Raw genomic sequence first — 21,180 nt, 5'->3', positions numbered from 1 at the left:
TAAATTCAGCAGCCTGCTCTGTGCCTGGCCATAGGAGGCATTTTCATTATTTATTCACATGATATTAGTTCATATGAAACCAGACTTGAAAAAATTATGAGTTTCTTTAAGTTCTGCCGCAGATCTGAGGGTTCACTTCTTGACAGACAAAAAGGAAACTGACTTTGGGGGATTTTTATGTGAAGTTAATCTTAATCATAGATTTCACAAGCATTTAATTATTAATCTACAGTTTTCTTATCACCAAAAAATAAACCAACAAACACAAGGAAACAAGACCACAAAACTAACAATTACTGTCACCTCAAAGTGAATTTATTTACTATAATTAGATTTTCCAGTGAAATGCAATTGGTGTATGTTCAACAGAATCATATTCTACTAGTATCTTGAGGTTTTTCCGCATTTAATCCATTCAGAGGGGGTGTGGATGCATGGTGGTTTAACATTTCTCTCCTATAAAAATGTTGGGCAGTACTCGCAGCATCTTCCTTTAAATGCAAATGAGATTCAACATCAAGAGATATACTGTTTTTAAGCTGTTTCCATTTGGTCAATAAAAGTAATTATCCATTATTTCTGATGTTTCTCGTCACTTTAGACTAACAGCAAACATTCTGATATTCCTCCTACATCTTTATATACAGAGCTTGTTGTACTATATCTTTGTTTGTCCAGACAAATCTTGTTAGTATTGATTTTCCAGGCACAGGGACCATTTTTCTTTAAATGTTATCAGATAAGGAGAATAAAGCAATTTTTTTTTATTTCAGGAACTCTATCCCAAGGTCTTTGTTCAGCCCCTATACTGGTGCTAAGTAGCTCCTACAAATATCATTAGGGTCAGACCAGTGTTCAGCCTTGACACACACACGTGCACACAACATGGAATGAGAGGGATGAGTAATGCCCAGGCTTTAAAGAACCACACGGCAGCAGCTGCCCGAGCTCCCGGCAGTTCAAACCAGACTTAACAACAAACACATTTGCACTGAGGACAAAATAAAGACATTTTCATCCCTTTTCAGTGGAAACAGTGAATCATTTAGGCTTGAGGTCAGCATCACTCTTTCCTCAGAAATCCCCCACATGATTTTTATCTTTTCTTTCCCCCTCTCACTAACAGGAATCTGTAAAAGTTATTATTTCTCATTTGACCGTCCTGCGGCAACATTTGAAACTCTTCTCATTATGCAGAGAAGAAAAAAAAGACACCTCAAAGAGGCTGACATTGGCGTGCTAATCATAAAAATACTCTTTAACAGAGGAACTGCGGGGGGTCTCGCATCTCTTCGGTGATGTTATATCTCAGGATAGAAACTGAAATATCACAAATCCTGTGATGGGTGTTAACCTTGCAGACACAAATACATATGTTACATCAGCCTGACTCTACAGTCTACAGTCTTTTTCATCTCATCTACAAAATAAAAGCTTTTCCATTTCAAGGACACATGAACACGAACACCCTGACTTCACGGGCTATTCTGTGTTTCTTTGATCAAATTCAGATGCTTAAAAAGCAAGTGACGTGGTGGAAAATGGCCACACTTGAAATGATGGCCACCATTACTGTGCAATGATGACACTGATATGATGCTGCCAAATGTTGCCGCCTTGATCTCTGGCAACAAAGGTGTGTGACGGAACAAGCGATTCAACGGCACAGCCAAGGTGAATTATCAGAGGTTCTGGTCCAAATATCTGGTAATTTAATTATCTGGAATTAGCTTGAAGGTGAAAAAAAAGACACTTAACACAAACACACACATGAACACGCTCGTTTCCACTCGCAGCCCACCTAATGTGTGATGAAATGCAATTTTCCGAGCCCAGAACACACAGAAACGAAAACAAGTGAGAACGGCGACTTTTTTTCGAATTAGTTTCCTTGTCAGTAATTTCCTCTGGGCTTTAATAGAGACAGAGGATGAGACAGGCTGTTGCTGAGAGGGATGTCTGACTGCAGATGTGGGGCACGCTGCAGGCAGAGTGACTCATATGCTCTGAATGACTTGCTGAGGAGACAACCAGCCATTACACAATCACTTCAGCACCATCATCATCAGCATTGTTGCCGTTCAGAAGCAAACGGTCTCAACAGTCAAACAGATTGGGTTCGTCCACAAGTGAGACGAGACGCAGCTGCCAAAATTCATAATGTGAGAACATGAAGTTCTGGTAAATCCACACCCTCCTTTGGGGTTGTTGTTACTTGCAATAAAGAAAAGGAGATGTAGAAAAAAAACAATGGACGTTGAAACCAGCATGTGGGGGAAAAAAAGAGAAACTTAATGAGAGCCATTCCAGTGCTTGAGATAACGATGATAGTCATGACTGACTCAGCGACAATATCAGACCCATTGCATCATTTCTGAAAACATGATATGAGCCATGATATTTCCCATCCACCTCTCGCTGACAGAATTGCGACATCACGTGGTTAAGCTTTGATTTGTGATCGTCTGGTCGTGTCAGGGGTGAATCATCTTGCTTACATACATCTCTCTGCTTGACTTCATCAAGCAGGAGCTGGGGATGGTGCGCTAATGCCGAAACACCAAGAGATGAACACACACATTCTCAAATCGATGAGAGATTATTGACCTTTGCTTTCTTTCTCTGGTAATTGCGCTGGCTTCTGTTATATTTCCTTGTCTGCGAGTCAAGAACCTTGTTATTGTCTAAAATCTCTAATACTGACCTTCTGCAGTTACTGCAGATACCACTGACACACTGGAGAAGTAAAGCAATGACGATCTTACAAACCTACAGACATGACGTGGCCTCCAATAAATCCTTCTTTGCCTCCATGGACGGTCTGATTACCCGGCCAGCGAGCAGCAGCTGTCTTGCCGTCGTCCGTCCCCTCCCCCACTGTCACCCCCCCTTTAACTGAGCACCACAATAATCCAATGATGGTCCAACAGAGACTTGGCTTTATAGTGTTCTCGTAGATTCCTACAGGGATTTATATTACCTTTAGTGCAGGAGCAGTAGATGCTGAGCCTAAAGGGCCAGTTCGCCTACATTAGAAAAGATGACATACAGTATATTTTCTCGTATATCTCCATGATCTCACGCAGACAGCTTTATCTGATTTTCCATGTTTTCCGTCTGTGAGATTTGTGTCCTCGGTGAACATGAATGAGACTTTTGTGATGATCATAGCTTCAAAGTATTACCATGCAACGCCAAATTACTACGTTTTTCTTGAGGTCATCAAACCTTAAGAAAAAAACAAAACCTAAAGTGCATCAGTTCATCTCTCAGTGCTTTTCCAGCTTCCTCAGTCTGTCTGGATCCCCTTGATAAACCACATGAAAGGAAAAAGGCATCAAAGTGTTGATCAATCACTTAATTACTTTTATTAATTACCTACTTTCCCTAGACTGATGGGGCTCTGCAGCTTCAAGACCACTGGTTTCTACTGAGGATGCAAATCTTAAAAACCGGGTTATAATTACCTGTTTCTACAGCTTCTGTTTAATATCAGTCCTTTTTAAACTAAGCTGCTTCAGACATGCACTGAGGTCTGCACATTTTCACAGATATTTTCCAGAGGGGCTGTACGTTAAAATGTTGGTTGCTCTGCACACTTTCCAGAACTTTTATCTCCATCCCGCTGCTTAAATGTCCGCGAGATGCCATATTCATAGAGGAGGCTGACAAAGATGTCAACTTCGAAAGACAATGAGACTCGAGAGCTTTTTGGGATAAGACCCTTCACCCTTAACCACGCAGCGGAATTTATACGTCCAGCCTTCTGCACGCACCTGGATGTTCCAGACATTTTTCTGACCTGCACAATCTCCTGCTGCGTTCTTCACGTTTGTCTGGACCCATTTTTCCTGTCATTATCTAGAGGTCATGTCTGAAAGCGGCAACAAACAGCCACAAATCAAAAGTGAGTTCTAAAAACTAGACGAAATAAAACAAAAATAACTGCAATCTTGACTGGACACCTCTGAAATATGTTGATTCCCATTATAATATATCATATCATATATAATAGACCTTTCTCTTACGTAGATAGATAGGCTCATAGGCTTAGCCTTCTTTGTAAGAGACCCCCCCTCCTCCTTTTGCGCCCCTTCACCCCTCACCCCTACCAAGAGAGAGAGACAGACACACAAAGAGAGAGAGAGAGAGAGAGAGAGAAGGGGGGGAATCATAGAGTGACTCCCACATTTGGAGCTTGAGAGAGAGAGAGAGAGAGAGAGAAGCAGGAGCTGTCACAGTCTGCAACTTGTTCACACGCAACCTCCGCTGGATGAAAACAAATAATCATAATACTAATATTAGGATTAACAGTGATTACACGGACTTACAAATGCCAGTCATCCCGTGACCGGTGACCGGGATGGAGACACATGCGTGGCGGCGATGAGAAGTAGTTTGATCGGGGTGGTGGTGTGAGCGCTGCCGGCACCGAGAGGAAACTAATGGTAGGTTGGTTTTCTTTCTTTTCTATTTCTAACACCTCTGGATTTTTATACTTCAACATGCCGGTGTCAGCAGCTTGCATTTTTAATTCCCAGCGACTGGATCGATTTCATTTTTATTTCCATCTTCCAGTCTGCCATCGCCTCCTGTGTGTGTGTGTGTGTGTGTGCGTGTGTGTGCGTGTGCGTGTTTCTGCCTCTGGAAGTTCATGCCCTCGCTTTTTTTTCCAGGCTGCACGATCCGAGCTGCAGAAATGGAAAAGTTTTTGGGTGATTTGACTGTATGCGTGTTTGTGCGTGCGTGCATGCGTGTTTGTGCGTGTGCACGTGTTTGCCCTATGTGTAAAAGCGGAGACGTCGCCGATATAACGGGCTCCTTTCAGCGGAGAGGCTCCCGCAGCCCGCGCATAGAGGATGAATGGCTCACTATGCTTTCTCACCTAACTTCGCTCACTTGCTCTTCGGTAGAATTACACTCGCAAGTCGTGCAGATGAACAATTATCATTATGAATCAATGTCGCGGTGGAGAATAAAAATCCCATCGCCGTCGCCAATCAGCTGTGGAAGGGATTGCGTTTGTTCTGAAGTACAGATCTTTGTCGTTTTCTTTGTGGCTGTGCATGCAGAGAATATTTGGCTTCCATTCATGAGATGCGTTGTTGGGGTTTCTCAACCGTGAGAGCCAAAACAAAAGGATTTCTCGCTGACCAATAGGAGCAGGGGAAGCCTCAGGAGGGATGGAGTGGTCCTCTCTCTTTGTCCTACACCTGAGACACCACACACACAACACACACACCCCACACTGCTGCCGGGCACTCATGGGACTGACTGGGAATCTTTCATTTATGATTCAGTTTTGATTAAATTCTCTGAGATTGCACACACAGCCTCACATGTTAGACACACAATGAAGACTGGCGTTAGACCGGTGCCATCGAAGCACTCTGTACTCATGTTTTCAGATTTCAACAAGTTCAATGTAATACTTTTTTCAGAATCATAATGAATAGTTAATGGCCTGATGTCTTCTAGTCTTGATGACGACTCAAAGCTCTTTTGCCGGTTTCACAGTGCATAGTGTGCTTTCTCCTAATACACATTACTCACAATCTCAATTTGAAGATTAAGTATCTTGCCCAAGAACACTTTCGCACGACAGAGATCAAACCGCTGACCTTTTGTTTAGTGGATGACCCGCTCTACTCCATGAGTCACAGCCATGACTAAAATGTAAATGTAAATTCATGCTAACAATGTTTCGGCCACCATAGTATTTCCTACAGCCAAGCCGAGTGTGCTAAGATATATTCTGACCAAAGTGTTTGCAGACGAGCAGTTGCAGTTGCTTGTAGTTTTATTACTGTGTTTATCTGTATCATGAAGAAAGAACTGCGGCAGAACAAACCCTCATTAAATGAACATTAACATAATGTATAACGTATTTAAGATGTAGTACATCATTCTTAAATGTATTTGAGAACTACTTAAAACGTCCCATACTTCACACTAGGGTTGGGCAATAAAACAATATAAATAATCACCACAATCTAATTTAATTAACAAAAATAACAATATAATAAGGGTATAACTCATCATTGGTTTTTAATGTTCTACCTCAGATTTTTCTTGCTGTTTAACAGGTTTTTGATTCTGTCTATAAAGAAGAGTCTTTAAACCACAACCTGTAAAAATCAGTCTTTAAACTTATGGAGGAATAATAATGAGACATTTGATAAATATAAATATCAACTGATTACTGGTATGTCATTTATTTTAGGACACTGTGTCCTTCACCAAACGCACAGCACTTTACACATCTGGCCTTTCTCTCCCGACTCAGCTGCATTCAAACACATCCCAAGACGTAAACATCCTCAGTATGTGCTGCAGAAATATATGGATGCATGGGAGGGCTGGTTAATGGTTGAGGACAGGCCCTTTGGGGTGCGTCACATCACTTTAACCTCTCTCCCTCTTCTCCTCTTCGCTACTCGGGTTGAGGAAGTTAATATGCAGAGTAATACAAGGGTTTTAATTACTGTACTTGAGCTTTCAATTAGGTACATGGCCGCTGCTTGCCAGCACATCGGCCGTATGTGAAAGTGAACTTCATCGGAGAAAAGGCGTGATGATGATGCAGTAGCGATGGGAGTTTGTCGAGCGCAAAAGTGCTCGAGGAGTTAGTGAATTAGTAGAAATTCATGTCAAACAATGTTAATGTCAGAAATGCATGTTCTATGGTTATATGGCTACTGAAATGTGAGGGTGTTCTGCTTTTCTCTGATTCTTAGGAATCATTTTGGGGTGTATTAACTGGGCAAAGCAAGGCATTTCAATTGATTTGTTATGTTACAATATCATAGAATCAACCTATAAACCAATAGAGATTAAAGGTTTAAAGCTCCCATTTCATAACGATGCACATATAATATTTACGTGGTTTCTACACATATAAGTGCTGCGTGTGAGCTGAGAGTAGCTGTTTACTTGCGAGTTGACACAGTGTCTGTGTGGGAAGCTGAGATGTAGGTGTCGTAAATGTGGCGGGGAATCTTTCTCACTGCAATATATTATTATGCAGCGGGTGGGATGGATGATTAGAATGATTTAAATGCCACGACTGGGTGTAGCGTGCGTGGCCCCTCTCTCGCAAAAGCACGCCGTTGGGTTTCAGCTCGTTTCATCTCTTTGCACCCCTCCTCGTTTTTTCTGCTGGGTGACTGAAGCACTTTGATGAATTACTCTGTCTGAGATAAGTTGAGCTATAATGTTTCTGGCTGATTGTTCTTGATTTAGATGGAACGTTAACTTGGCTGTTTATGGAGTGTTGATTAAGTATTCATTTAGAGAGAAGTTAAAGTAAATAAACAATGAATCACGCCGCCACACGCTGTCAGATCTGCATGCGAACCATATAGCATTGAGAGAGAGCATGTGAAAAGACACAGAAGTCTGGATGAATAATATTTATGTCTGCTATCAGTTATGAACAGAAAGATTTTTTCAACTTGACTTTGATTACATGTTATTGTGATCTTAGCAGGAATTAGCTTCTTGGACACAATTTTCTATTCATTAGCGATTCCGGTGATAGCGTCTCTTTCAGTAATCGACCAGCTGCAGACTTAATTATTGCGATACTGTCTTTGTTATTGAAATCTTTGTTGAAAATAATTTCTCAGGGGAAGGGTACTCATTTTCAAAATGCCCTTTTATGGGCACTTCATCATAGAAACTGGGGAGAGTTTGGCAGCGAGCACACACAGACCTGTTGCCCTTTTCAAATTCATAGATTTATGGTCATTAGACACTGAGATAAAACATATCCAAGTCTTTGGCCAAATGTTGAACCACACACATTAGTGCGGGTTCAAGTGAAACAAGCTTTATTTTGGGGAGAGAGGCATCTGGGGATTTGCTGGTATTATTTGACTGCTTGCTCTCCCATGTTGTTACAAGATTTTGTGACATTTGCAAAACAGGTGCAGCAGCTTTTAGTAGTGAAGACACTCTGGGTCCAAATAGGGAACTGAATGTGAATTGTTTCCTGTCATCCTGTATTTAATGTCACATGGTTTCAACATGCTGGTGTTTGCTCTTGTTTGTTCACCCTGTTTTAATTTCCAAAATAAGTGGAATGCCGTTTTTATTACTTTCTATAAATCATAGGGAAATGTGCTGATTTGCATCTAGATTCATTTTCTGTCATGTCGCCAGTTGCATTATTATTCATCAGAATTAACTACAAATCAGAAGCTGCAATGAACATTGAGTTGGCTCGACCTGACTCTCTGCCAGCTTCCCAGACAGACTCGTCTGGGACATTTTGCACCAGACAGAGCAACTGACTGTCCCAGAGCCTCGGTGTTTCACCCCCCCAAAACAAACCTCTGACCGGCCCTTCAGATCCCCTGCGTTCCTTCGATTTCCCAGTGACTCACAGATTCTGGCCCCGCTCTGATAACTCCGACACTTCTTTTCCCCCCCTCTTTAGGATACAGCTCCGTTTTCAGCCTGAAGCAGCAGTCTGTGTTTCTCAAATGAAGCGTTTGACCTCTCTTTCAGGGGGTCTTTTATTTTAGTCACTGCGACAGGAAGCCCAGTGTCAAGTGTGCATCAGGGGCCACAGTGTGCAGCTCGACGGGACTCCTCTGGGACACAGGGCACTCAGGCTGTCCATATGGACCCTCAACCAATATGGATGCAGGCAACATTAACACATAACAAAGTCAGCTCACAGTTTTAAAAAAAGCACGTCTCAAGATTTTGTGTCTACATCCAGAACTGGCCTTTCCTTTCTATAACCCACCACATGTCAGTGCTAAAACAAAAATGGATATTTATGTATATGTGTGGAAAGATGAGCATCTTAATTGCCCCCTGGTGGCTGACTGCAGTTAAGGTCATTAACCCTGCCTCCTCCGTGTGTTAGTGGATGGGACATGGACCAAACTAAAAAGTCAAAATGGTCTAGTCAAAGATTTTCTTCGCCCAGATGGTTTCTATCCTTTTAGAAAGTTCTTATCACAATGATGTATTTTCCGGTGCTCATGTTCCTGCTAACTTTAGTTTTAATTAGTTATTTGACGCTATAAAATTCTGTGACCCCGTCCCCCAATTGCTTCTGACGGCAGCGTTCATGTCCTGGATATTATTAATATTTCTGGATGGTGAGAGGAAGTGAAGACGTTTTGTACACTCTGTGTCACCATCAACATAGCTCCTCAGTGTTTTCAGTTTATTGGTTAGACAATAATCCCTATAGCTTTAAGATGTGAGGATTTGCTGGTTGTGGTGCCTCAACTGTCGGATGCAAGCTCTGCTTTGATTACAGCTCCATGAGTTTAAGTATTTGAAAAACTAAAGGAAGCAAACAGCTGGAAGAGAAAACAACCCGACATTTTTTCTTCCTAATTTATATCACTGTTCAACTGAAGACTGCTCATTCTGAACAAACTACAGTAGTTACACATACATCTTTCATCAGTATGCAGATAATGGTGTGTGTGCATCAACATAAACAAATCAGCCTGTCAGATGCCGTTTTGTTCTGCCTGTCTATTTAAAAAGTGAAGTCTTGGGCTATTCAGCAGCCCATCCAAAGATGTCAGCTCTTGAAGATGCCATCTTTTGCTTTACGCCTGTCATCAGTAAGCCCCCGTCACATTAATGTTTCATAGACAGATTGCTATGTTTTTTTGTGTGTTACATCGAAATGACAGCAGACTCCCCTTCTAGACTGAATGATCTATACAGAAGACAGTATCTGGCTGTTTTTCCGGCTATACACTAGAGTGTGGGAGTTGGACTTTGAAAATAATGGTGCACGCAGGGGCCCGGTGATGGATTAATTCTCCAATGAAGTTATGTTATGTATTCCTGATAAAAGTAGTGGATCACCGGCCAGGATTTATGTGGCTGTTGTGGAGCAACCACTCTAGAAGATGCCGTCTGTCTGAAGCGGTGGTCTGAGGCTGTTTGTCATTGAGATTGATGAGCTTCCTGTGATCAAGCTAACATGCCCTACAGACATTAATCTGCTTTATCTTGTGAATGACTTGCATAGTGTTTCTTCTCCAGTGTTATTGGGTCTAGTAAACAAAGGGAATAGTTGTTTTAACAGCACGCAGTACTCCAGACATGTATATTCCCCTTTAGGAAAATCATTTGCATGTAAAACAAAACCATTAATGTTTTCTGGAAATTTGGTGGCAAATGAATCACATTAAATTTCCCACTTTCTTCTCGTGAAAATGACAATTCTGGATTTAAAAAGTCTCACGAACTATTATGAGCATTGTTGAGTGGAATTCTATCAAATGGGGAAAGTAACATGTTGTATTTAAAGGATTGAGTGTGTTATCATCAGAAAACAGCTTGGGCATAATAGGTCACCCATGAAGACCAACATGCTATAAAAGAACACAAGCGTTTTTGTGCCTTTCACTTTGATTTACGTTTCGCTCTGACAGTTTTCTCCCCATGAACGATGTGGACATCACGCTGGGACTTTCAGGTGCAGAGGAGGAAGGTAAATCTGGCGTCCCTGAGTTGCTGTGTGCCGCCACCAAGTCGAGGGTCACTGCCTGTATTAATGACACACGGGAAACCAAACTGGCTTTTCTTCCCCTCACCATCTGTACCCAGTTGTGCCAAATAGATGTGAGGCTGGTGAACGAGAAAAGAGCCCAATGCAGCTACTGGTTTGATTTATGGCACTTTGTGTTGTATGAATATAATTACTTAAGCAGGGGAAATTGCATGTTTACAATTATGTAAATATCGCTATTTCCATAACCACATTACTGATATCATCTCTTTATTGTTAATAACCTACTGCTGAAAACTAATACATAATGTGGCTTGTTATCTTTGACTTTTACTGGGTTTAATTTTTAAATTATTATTATTGATTTATTCTTTCTAAAGGAGCTGATTGGTTTAAACCATAGAATTTCATACTGTGAGTTATGCCTGCTCAGAGGACCGTGACGGAGTTGACGGGGATACCATGGCAGAGGGGGAGACGTAGGGTAAAGAGATGTAGCAGGAGGTGAAAGGCAATTAAGGTACTTTTAAAGCATTAGTGCCCAATTTTGCAATATTCATACCTCTCGGAATTACACAACAGTAAAACACCCACACATATGTATATCCTTAGAATAAGTTGTACTGACGTTCTGAGGGTTAATTTCTCCATGTCCATAAATATCTTTAATAAATCCGCTTTGAAAAACACAAAACTCCAGAACTTGCAGATTCATACGTTTTCTTCCAATTCACCATAAACCAGCTGTACTGCACATGCATGGGTATTCTGGGAAAAGGAGCTGCTCATAGTTAACTCTGCTTCTTTTAATGGTGCCAAATTGCCAAAATATAAACAACTGTCTCAATTATGTCTGAAGGGGTCCCATGTCTCAATTTTGTGGTTGTAAATAGGAGCTAAAGATCTTCAAGAAAGGAAAACAGAAAATGTAGGGGGAAAAGAAATGACCTGTCGAGTTTAAAGGTTGTGCATCAATATTTCCATGTTTTTATCTGATTTTAATTTTCATACAGTTCTGAATAAATTTGCAATGAAACTATAGAGGCCCTATTCATTTAATCACATGATACTACATTAAAAACAGGCATACGTATTTTGGTTAATGTGAATTCCTGGAAAATATTCATGAATCTATTTATACGCACATGACTTTTATAATCTATATTTACTCCACCACTGGCTGATGGATGCTTTCATGTGCTGCCATGGAATCCCTTAGTTAAGGCTTATTATTTTAGGTTATGTTAGCTGAAAGAGCCAGTATTAGTGGTTGTGTGTGACTCCAGCATCCGTCTTCCAGATGTCACTCTAATGGGCCTCGGCATGGACCTGTGGGACCTCCACAAAGGCACAGCATTGTGGGAAGATGTGTTTGTATTCCAATTATTCCTTTTAAACAAGAAACTCTCAATACAGCATCCATTTCGCTGCGCTGTGCCATCTGTGGTTTTCTGAATGACCAACAAAACATTGAGAATGATTGAAGTTCAATTCCTCTTATCACTGCCTTCCAAGTAATGTAGCCAAATGCATGGTTAAGCTTGTGATTAAAAGTGCAAGCAGCAGTTGCCCCTGGAGCTCATTCAACCCCATAACGAGAGCGGCGGTAAACAACAAACTTGCACTCACTTGCCACCTATCTGCACGTCTGTTGGAGTTCAAAGGTCAACATCGAGTTCCGTTTACCAGACAGCCTGGAAATGTCCAGCAGAAGCGTCAGACGCATCTACAAGGGCTGTTTACATTTTTCAGGCTTTTTGGAAGCGAACGCTCACAACCTGGCCCGGGTCATGAGGAATTTGCTGCAAATGTTATTTTCGTCGCTGCAGCTATCATTTTGTGGGTTTATCCCTGCAAAAGTTAATTTGGAGTTGGAGCTCCATATCTGTGGAGGCAGCCACTGCAAGTATGAACCTTTTTGTCGAACTGGGGAAATTTTTCACACTGCAAGATGGATGTGCTGTTGTCATTAGAAGATTTACTTCCAGAGCATACTGAACAAGACAGGTGTATTATTGTAATTTATGCTAAATCTGACACTCAAATTACAGTGCAAGTAATCTCTCTGTGAAATTGATGGAACATGGCAACCTTTAAAATGAAGATACCAGGCAATTAATCCCCCATTTTCAAAAGGGGACCTCTTTCTTCTCACCCTTAATTTGGGAAAATTAACCTTCCTGCCTGTGTGTGTTAAGCCTGGAGAATGTGTCCAGGCCTTCATTATGGCGGAGCCACATGTATAATGTAGCAAGGAGAAGATAAAGCACAGCATCTCATAAAGAAAATCCAGAAAGCATCTTATAAAAAGGTCCACAGGCCAAGTTAATATTATGGATCCTCTGGGATGCCCTCGAGTTGCCTCCCTAAAACTGTATATGCATCGGACCCGCTGTCGAGCGGCTGCACAGTAAGCCAGCCGACTCGGTAATAGCCCACGTTTTGTCAATTTACACGTTTTCTTGGCAGTCATAGGCCAACACTCAATCCGTGCACATATCCCTATCTGGCAGGAGGCTCAGCACAGATAGAGATAAAGCTCTCACTGTTAACTAGGTGTGAAACGCCACTGCACAGGATTACTTCATGTCTGCAGGAGGACCTCACAAATAGTTGGGAATTAAAGGCAAAACAGGAAGCTGTTCTGAAAACATCACAGCCTGCGGTGCCGCTCCTCATCATCACTCATACAGAAGTCACAGATGGAAAAGTGCAGTCTTTAAATAATTTGGCTGACATCTTTTTTGATTCGCTGAGTGGAAATCTTGGTGCAAACGGTATCCAAGTTGTATCTCAGGTGTAAAGAACATTTCGCTGACTGGGCCAAGTTACTCTGGGAATCATCTCAACCACAGGACTGAGGAAAGTAGCTTGTTTGTTGGTAGCGTCTCAGGTTAATGAGCTCAAATTGAGGTCACTGAAATTTTGAACTTGTTAAATGTAGTGAGTAGAAGTTTGTACACATGTAGAAAAGATTATGTGAAAAATATTCAGTGACTAAATGATACCAGTGGTGAGGGTAAACAGACACTGAGAGAGAAGCTGTGTTGAGTTGGATCATGCTGTCTGGGCTAAATACTTGAATTCTTATGCTGCATGGGCCTGTGATCAGGTAAAACATCAGGCTCAGGTTCAGACAGAAAACAGGTCTGGGTTGGGCTTGGGTATTTTTTGTATTCGTCTCGTGCTCGGTCATGTTCAGACAGTACGTTACTGCTTTGTAAATGTCCACAGATGTTGACAAACACCTCTTTTGTCAGTGACTACGTACAATATCACTACTCATATAATTTGTTCAAAGACTCCATTCACATTGTCTCATTTTTGAAGATTCAACTCAATTTCTACACTTCATGCTCATGCAGATTTATCTTAAAGGTTGATTTAAAACTAGAAACTCTGGAATTATTTCTGAACGTTATTTCTCAATTTCAAAAGTGTATTGATCCTAACTTTATCCTGTACTCTGAATTTAATCCATCTTTAGTCAGAGTCTAAAGTTTATCTCAGTTTCCTTACCTGGTGCTCCAGTCCTCTGGGACTTCAGTTTATATGAGTCCTGGGTACCATCATTATCTTCATCTGTCTGGCTGGGCAACTAGGAGGACATATAAAAACATGTGTGGACTGAGAACAGTGACTTATAAGCAACACCACACATCCCAAGGGTCCCTTACATTCTGCAGCAGTAAATGGAAGCCTATAAAACCTTTACACATCACAAATCTGTCACACAAACGTTGTGTTAACCTAAGTGGTAACCACAGTTGGCTGCTAACAAGCTGAAAGGTGTTTGCTGATAAGGCCTAAGTGTGATAGATGGAAAGTTATGATTGAATTAAATCCCCCAAACTGGAGCCACTGAATAATCCCTCACAATTAAGTATAATTTCAGTGCTGTGAGGTGAAAACCTAACTCTGTATGAGGACTCTCATTTCTTCATTTGATATATTATGTGTTCTTCTGTGTGTAAAACATTTAGATTCAGTTAGATTAACTCTGATGATCAGGACCTCGAAGGGGTATAGGGTTGGGCCAGTGTCAAACTGGTGTGATATTAAAAAGTTCAATATTGAGCCAAACACTAGAACAGTCTATTGAATTCCACAAGTAGGTTTCACTCAGATTTTTTCAAGTGGAACATAATGAAACTGAGAGAGCCCATAAATAGTGACACCAGGCCACTGGCAGTAATGCACCTCTAAGGTCCCAACACCAATAATCACTAAAGAAGGTAAAATGGCACCACAGCAGGACAGCTCAGTGTCAGGTTTTTATCTTTCACACCAACCACTGAACCAACTATTGCTGTATTCTATTTTTCTCTTTTAGACCAAGTCTGCTATGTTTCCTCAACCCAAAATTAAGTTCCTAGAAAACAGACACAGAAAAGAATTAAATTCCTTACATAACGTTATACTGCTAATTACTAAATCAATACAAGTTGGTGCTGTGACACTGTCAGCACAGGTAAATGGCAATCCATTTACTAGTTCTTCAGACATTTCACCCAAAGCCATGAAGGTTAATCTGTCGGTGGCGCTATGAAAAAAAAATCATCCTCACTGACTCGTGAGTCAAGAATTTATGTCCAAACTTTCACAGCAAATTTATCCAAATATTCTTGACATACAGTTACTACCACTATCAGGCTGCAAGAGTCTCTCTCAAGAGTTTAGTTTATCTCAACAGTCATTTATCTCCCAAATTGTGCCAAATGAATGCGCTTGGAGTTACTTTTTTAGGATCAGTCATTGAAGGCTGCTGCATGTTTTTCACCACTCAAATTTTTATATTCACTCTCAACACCTTTTGTTGGGAACATCCAGTCTGAGCACTCTGTTTTTTGAATTCCTCGACCTTAGTGGCTCTCATTATAGTCCCATTGAGCTTTTACCAAAATGTCCTGTGTTCAAGTGTTGCACAGATGTGTCATAAAGTCAGACTTTAGTAATGGTTTACCAACTGTGATCGTTTACAAATGTGTCCTACCAATGTCAGACAAACGTCAACAACATGCGGATATAGAAAGACTCAACGACTGCGATGCTGTTATAAATGTTAATTTAGAATTCAATGTTCTAGCCACAACATTTTTCTTATTCTTAAGTGTTATGGTTTCCCCCCCCAAAAAATGTGTGCCAATTTGGATGGGAGCCATTTATGTGGCTGCGTGGGCTCAGACGCATTCCACTGGAAACAGTCAACATTCCCATTGGATTAATTACCAGCTGCATTTCCCCCAGGTCTGTCTGCTTCTTGTCCAAAAAGAAGATTAACAGTGGATTGAACTTTGATCCACATGTAGAGAGACAGGCTGTCAGGTCTTGTAAAGAGGGCGAGGAGGTGAGCAGGAGCAGGTGTTGGTGCCGAGCACATGAAAAGATGGTCGACAAGGTGAGATTAGGTAAAGGGGTAACGTCTAGCCTCAGCACTTATTGTCGGTGTGTCTCTTATCCTGGTAGTTTCAGTGTTGGTGCTTATCCACTTTCCAGAGAAACAGACAAGTTGCTGAGTGGCTAATGGTGCTCAACGTAAAAGTTACAGGCTGCGACTGCCACCCACATTATTGGCAATTTAAAAACAAGAGAGATGCACCTCAAGGCGATGAGAAACTGATTGGCACGTCTTTCATAAATCCCCAAAACATCCAATTCTCCTACGCAGCACTGAGCGTCGAATTAATTTGAAGCGAAAGTTCACGACTTCTTGTCCATGTTGCAGTTTCTCTTTTCTCCCAGCAACTTACAATAAGTTTTGTCTTGTCAGTCAGCATTTCAAAATTCTGTCTCTGCCTTCTTTCATTTCAAATTACATCCAAAATTCTGTCAGCAAGATGGATTCATATTTCACAAGAAAATAATATGAATCAATATCAAGAGACAGCAGCATCTGGCCACTGATACAAAATGCAAGACAGGATAAAATGAAGAAATTTAATTAAAGTGACTGAGGATCACTGTTTGACAGATCATAAAACTTTCTCTAACATAAGAAAAAAAACACTGAAATATACATTCAGAGATGTCTCCAGAATAATTTGAATTCATCAGGGTTTAGAGTTAAATAACAAGTTGGAGACAAATCAAATTAAAATTCATCCTGATAAATTATTCTTTGGGAAATGAAGTGCAAACACATCACTGTTTTACACATGAACCTCAAATTTAAAGCCCTGTTTCATTCACACTCCTCAATCTTTATTGTGTTAAAGATTCAGGCCTTCGAAAAATGCCATAAATAATGAATGATCTTTTCATGTACAGTAGGCTCTCTTCCAATAGAAGATAGACAACCTTTAACCTTTCTTCAGATCTCTGAATAATAACTTTCGGTACCAGTTCATCCTCATTGTATGAGTTCTTCTCACTACATCCCACTCCACTATCAATAATTTAAATGGATATTACTGTTTCTGCTTTTTTTAATGACATCTCCTCCACAGCTCCAGACCAACTAGGAGCTTCTGTTTTTCACATTTCACACAATGAAGATTTTGGGGTAAAAAACTCACACTGGGGCTCCTAGTTAGTCTCGGGAAGCACCGTCTTAAAAAATGGTCGCAGAATGCAAACAAATGGCCGCAGTGTGAAACTCTGACCTCAGGCAGCCCTGGCATGCGGGAGGCTGCCGGTGAAATTAAAATAATGAATAAAAGATGAGACAGAAGAAAGTGCTGAAGTGGGACTCAAACCTGAGAAGCCAGCTTAGCAGCAGTTATGAATCCAGGGCAGAGGCCACATTTCTCGCCACCCTCCTCTGCAGTGAGTGTCTCACACTTTTGTTGATAATTTGACCCGCTGGCTCCTCGGTCGGGTCACGGTCAGGTCCTGGACTCTGATCTCCTCTGGGAGGAAGGGGGGGCTGCTGCCTGATTTCCTGGAGATTAGAGTCTGATCTTTTGGTCGACAGTATGTGTGATCTGCGGGAATGTGATGGATGTCTTCTCCCTGGGTAATATGATCCATAAATCCACTGTAAGCTGCAGCGAATACTGATCCTCCCTTTCTTACTTGTGTTACATGGTGGTGATTTTCATGATTGGATTGGGCCGCAGCCTCTGAGGGCATTAGAGGAGGAAGTGACATACTTGACAGGTCATATGGCTCCTGCTTGCTCTATTATCAGTGGGCTTTGTGGTACATTGTAGAAATGAAGCTCGATTAAATCCTCTTTCCAGATGTTTCTCTTGTACTCCCAAGCTACTGCAAGGATTAACTTCATGCCTTAGTAACTTGCGTTTGTTCTTGCTTCATTTGCTCTAACAAATGATGCTCCTTCTAATTGACCTGAATTTGAATGGATACTCCGTAGTTAATGCTCATAATTTCCTGGGTGACTATCAGGTTTTAACACAGCAGTGTTAAACCATTTCTTGTGTTCTCAGACGGACATAAAGGTGCAGCTGCTCGTTTGGAACTTCTCCTGCTTCTATTTATTTTCTACGAGTCAAAGCGTTTTTGGAAATGGCCTCATCACAAGAGAACCTCAAGTCAATATTTTTTGTGTGTAGAAGACGTATAATCAACTTAACTTCATCAGTCATCATGATTTCTCAATAAGGCACGAGTGATTTACACGAAGGCTCTAGAAACTGACCAAACGTTACCTGCTCACATTAAATACATTCACCGGCAAAACATGGAGTCGCTCATTTTCTCATGAGCAGTAATTTTTCATTTTTTTAAAGGAGTAAATAGAACAAGAAGGACCAGCCACAACGAGCTGATAGAACAAGAGCGGCAGGTAACACACGCTCCTCTGACTCCAGCTCCTTTCAGCATCGCTCTGCTGTTGTGGAGAGAACTTGAGGCTTGTGCTGCGTGACATCAGAGCACTGTCGCAATTATTTTTGACTGACTTCTTCACTAAAGCAGCGCAGGTCTTTGGGCTGTGCTGCTCGTGTACTTCTGACACAGTAGCTGCTTGTAAAGTGTTTGCTGTAGTATCAATCCAGACTGGCTGTTACCACAGTAACCCCGTGTGAAGGCATATAAATCAGGGCTGAAATCTTGAAGATTTTCGAAAAGCATAAATGAAAAGCATAAATGAATAATTGACATATTTTCTACTTCCAATAAAAATACATGCATCTTATCCAAAGTTTACGGAGAGAGTTCTTGGAAATTAAAAAAACCTAAATGTAGGAGGCAATGCGTCATCAGCCGCTATATATCACCAGCCCCCTTCAGCCAATCACAAGGCTGCTAATGTTGCCATTGTCAGGCTGAGTCTCAGGGCTGTATCACCCTCGCAGTGGCCCCACGCTGAACTTTAATTATTGTGAGTGGACTGGTGGAAACATTTTTTTTTCTCCAGCTGACTCAGCAGTGACACCCGCTTTGTTCTTCCCTCTGACTGCTCCTGTCACGCTCTCGCCCTGACAGAACTTCCTGTTGTCTTGCTGGACTTCGACCACAGTCCACCTTCCAGCTCTTGGTCATGTTTAAGAGGTCAAGGCAAGGAAAGGTCGAGCAGATAATTTCTCAGAAGTGAACATGTGGAAATTACATGTTTACAGCACAAGGCCATAATGGGAAACTGCCTGAGTCTGTAGGCAGCACTGTTCTTTAATACTGAGTCATTAGCAGTTTGCTCTATTCTCCATCCGTTTGCTTATTTGCTTCGGAACACAAGTGGTCTCTCTACAGGAGAAATGGCTTCATAATGCTCTGTGAAAGCATCTCATTGCTGAATGACAAACAGTATCTTCAGTATGACAGTGAATTGTTCAAATCAGTTTGAGAGAGTACGTTGAGAGCACTCCTGGGCAGCTGCACACAAAGACTCTGTGGAAAGTATGTGCTGTTATATTCTCAAGGTCTCCAAAGTATCTTCATCGCAGGGTTTTTGGTCTAACCTGTCATTTTCTGCTCATGTTTTCTATTCCCCCTCTCCCTCGACAAAGCAGAAGTACCTATGCTTGCTTGCTTGCTTTGTCACTTTTCTCTGACTGTGGTGATGATGGAGGGCTAGCAGCAGACTGTTGTTTATGCCATGCACCTCCCACTAGTGCTACTCTGTTCTTTTACTTCTGTCACAGATAACAGAGTCTGCAAGCAATTTCTATGTTGCTGGCTATGTAGGGAGGCAACAATATTGTCTTACTTTAAACACCTATGCAATGAATCAGGGATAATCTCCTGTTTACATTGTGTTTATTAGTCAGTAGTGTTGTACTGCATACCCACAGTGCATGAAAAAGCTTACTGTCGTTGTTGATGACATGATGACATATCTCATTACATTACATCGTTACATTATAATCGCCAGCTGGTGGAACGATGACACGAAGAAAGACACAACTACATTTTTGTAAAGATCTGGATCAAGGGTCCAAAAGAAATTGTGATTTTCACCAATTTCCCAAAGCATAATTAATGGATCTTAAGTAACATTTAGAGTTTTAGAACTATATTCAGATGAACAGATGGATTAAGTGAATTACAAGGGGACTGTGGAGCCTTGACGTGGTACGTTCTCCACTGTCCTTCAGGTTACCATTGATTCATTTGTCTTTTAGTATTTAACCATTTTTCAATGATTCTGGTAACATGGATCACTTTTGCTTGAGCTTATCAACTCATCTCATACCCAATTTCCTCTGTGTCCCAGTTTCCAACCCAACCTCTAATCTACCTGTTGCAGCTGCAGATGGTTGAAGATGCAGATGGTTGAAGATGAGGTTATGCAACGTAAACAGCCCTCAGTAAATAAAAGATGCTCTGATGCTCTAAGAAAATCTTCCTCCTTAGACAACCAGAGAAACACTTACACTGAGGCAGATTGTTTCACGGTGCCTTCATGAGTTTCCTGCACCATTTTTCAAAGAGAAAACAAGCATGGAACTTCTGACTTCCACTGTAAATGGGTTAGTGTTATGCCTGATAGAAAAAAAGGCCTTTTAATCTTCTCCAGCAGGAACACAGGGAGGTCTGTGAGAATAACCAAGATATTCTAACTATCTTCCGTGATATAGAATAGTGAGTTCTCTGTAGTCTGAGAAAGAGCTGGCTCGTTTGGTTTGAACCAAAACAAAAAGGGGCATTTTAGGGGCCCATGCAATTAATTTCCTCCATTTGAAATACCAGCGAGTGGAGGAAGTAGGACATTGTGCTCTCTCCTGCACAGACTCCTCGTCCAGCCAGGTATAATGCTCGTTCACCACTGTAGTTTGATGACAGAATGATTAAAGGGCTGTGGAGTGTTTTTGTCATTCCTATTGTTTGATATCTTTTGATATGAAATATAACTTATATATATAAAGTTCATGGACACAGGACTCAGAACACTATTTCTACTCTGCAAGTAAAGTCTTTTCGTTGTTTGTTTGTCATCACCACATTTTTAAAGCAGATTTTCACATTTGCCTCATACGACCTGATTTTCTACAAAAAGTGGCTTAGTAGAAGTTAACAACAATGACTTTCAATATTTCCATCTGCAGCTTTTCACAAAAATAATCAATCATCCTGTACTGGCAGCAGTAAACACAAAGAAAAAAAATTGCTAAATGAAAAAAAGGCACACAAGAGAACAGCAATTAGCTCCCACTGTGTGAGACTGGTCGGCTTTTCCAGAGCAGGGATGGAAAACGGAGAGTGGGAGTAAAATGACAGATGTAAAACAAATCTCGGTGATTGCCTTTATTCACTGATCAATCTCTGAATGAAAGGAAAGACAG

General features: G+C 41.2%; 1 protein-coding gene and 1 long non-coding RNA gene across 2 annotated transcripts in view; one reads left to right on the top strand and one right to left on the bottom strand.

Moving 5' to 3' along the window:
* Nucleotides 1–21,180, bottom strand: part of LOC138406132 (uncharacterized) — a 79,870-nt gene that overhangs the window by 26,717 nt on the left and 31,973 nt on the right. Inside the window, exon 2 of the long non-coding RNA XR_011239761.1 lies at nt 14,015–14,093. This is a non-coding gene — a long non-coding RNA (uncharacterized lncRNA). The remainder of the gene's footprint in view (nt 1–14,014; nt 14,094–21,180) is intronic.
* Nucleotides 4,188–21,180, top strand: part of LOC109626592 (carbohydrate sulfotransferase 15) — a 31,904-nt gene continuing 14,911 nt past the window's right edge. Inside the window, exon 1 of the mRNA XM_020082665.2 lies at nt 4,188–4,448. The gene's annotated coding sequence lies outside the window, so the exon portion shown is untranslated. The remainder of the gene's footprint in view (nt 4,449–21,180) is intronic.

This window comes from Paralichthys olivaceus, chromosome 21 (assembly GCF_024713975.1).
Source record: "Paralichthys olivaceus isolate ysfri-2021 chromosome 21, ASM2471397v2, whole genome shotgun sequence".
NCBI lineage: Eukaryota > Metazoa > Chordata > Actinopteri > Pleuronectiformes > Paralichthyidae > Paralichthys > Paralichthys olivaceus.
This window is presented reverse-complemented; position numbering and strand designations above follow the sequence as displayed.